Below are 1058 nucleotides of genomic sequence, written 5' to 3'. Positions count from 1 at the left end.
GAGACGGGGTTTCACCATGTTGACCAGGATGGTCTCGATCTCTTGACCTCGTGATCCACCCGCCTCGGCCTCCCAAAGTGCTGGGATTACAGGCTTGAGCCACCGCGCCCGGCCGGCCTCACATATTACTTAGCAGGCATGAGACAATCCGAATCCTAAATGTAAGATGACACATTTATAAATAAAACCAAGGACAAATGTCTCCTTTATTCTAAATATACCATCACATTCTGAGCAGCTGGGTTAACTATTTTCATCCACACTGGCTCTTTTGCATCTCAAACTAACGTAAAATAAAAACCGTGGTTTGAAATGAAAATGGAGCCTGGGGCAGTTCCCTGGCAGAGTGTGAAAGACTCGGTCTTTCACCGCTAGATCCACGATGGACGTGAAGGGGAAGCTGTGAGCCCTGAGCACTTGACGACTGTGCTTTCTTTCTTTCATTTTATATTACAGGGCGACCGATGTCTAAATTTTTATTTCCTGAAAAGGTGTCCAAGATGGCTGATATAAATTAACAGAATTTCAGACCTTTGCCACACATTCAAGGTCCTAGGGCAGCTCCCGTCTACGGTTAAAAAAATAAAATAAAAAATTCCAGCATGTGGACAGGGCGGGGAAGCTACTTTTAAAACCCAAATCACTGAGATTTGGGTTGGAGGAAGGCAAGAAGGGTTTTTTCTAACGCTTTGCACATGGGCAGAAAACAGTCATCAAAGCTGCTATGAAGGCAAGAGCCAATGCATTAACTGGATCTAAGAGGACTGCCTCGTTGGATTTGCAGCAGCCTAACATCTCGCTCAAAAAAAGAACGCCCAGAGGAAGAGTCTTTCCGCCCTCTTTGTTCGCAGGGAGCGGCAAACGCAGGGACAAAACAAACGGTCCCCGACTGGGGAGCACGCTGGCAGCTTTGCCGGACTGCGCCGCGGGATCCCAGGCAGGACCTGGGTCTATGAACTCCCAGGAGGCGGAGGCAGCGTCCGCCAGGGGTTGGTTGTCCCCGCCCAGGCTCAGGTGCGGTCAAACAGTCCCCAACGCTGGGCAAAACCACTCAACTC

The sequence above is a fragment of the Cebus imitator genome, unplaced genomic scaffold (genome assembly GCF_001604975.1).
Source record: "Cebus imitator isolate Cc_AM_T3 unplaced genomic scaffold, Cebus_imitator-1.0 Scaffold19, whole genome shotgun sequence".
Lineage (NCBI taxonomy): Eukaryota > Metazoa > Chordata > Mammalia > Primates > Cebidae > Cebus > Cebus imitator.
The sequence above is the reverse complement of the archived record's forward strand: the minus strand, read 5'-3'. Positions refer to the sequence as shown.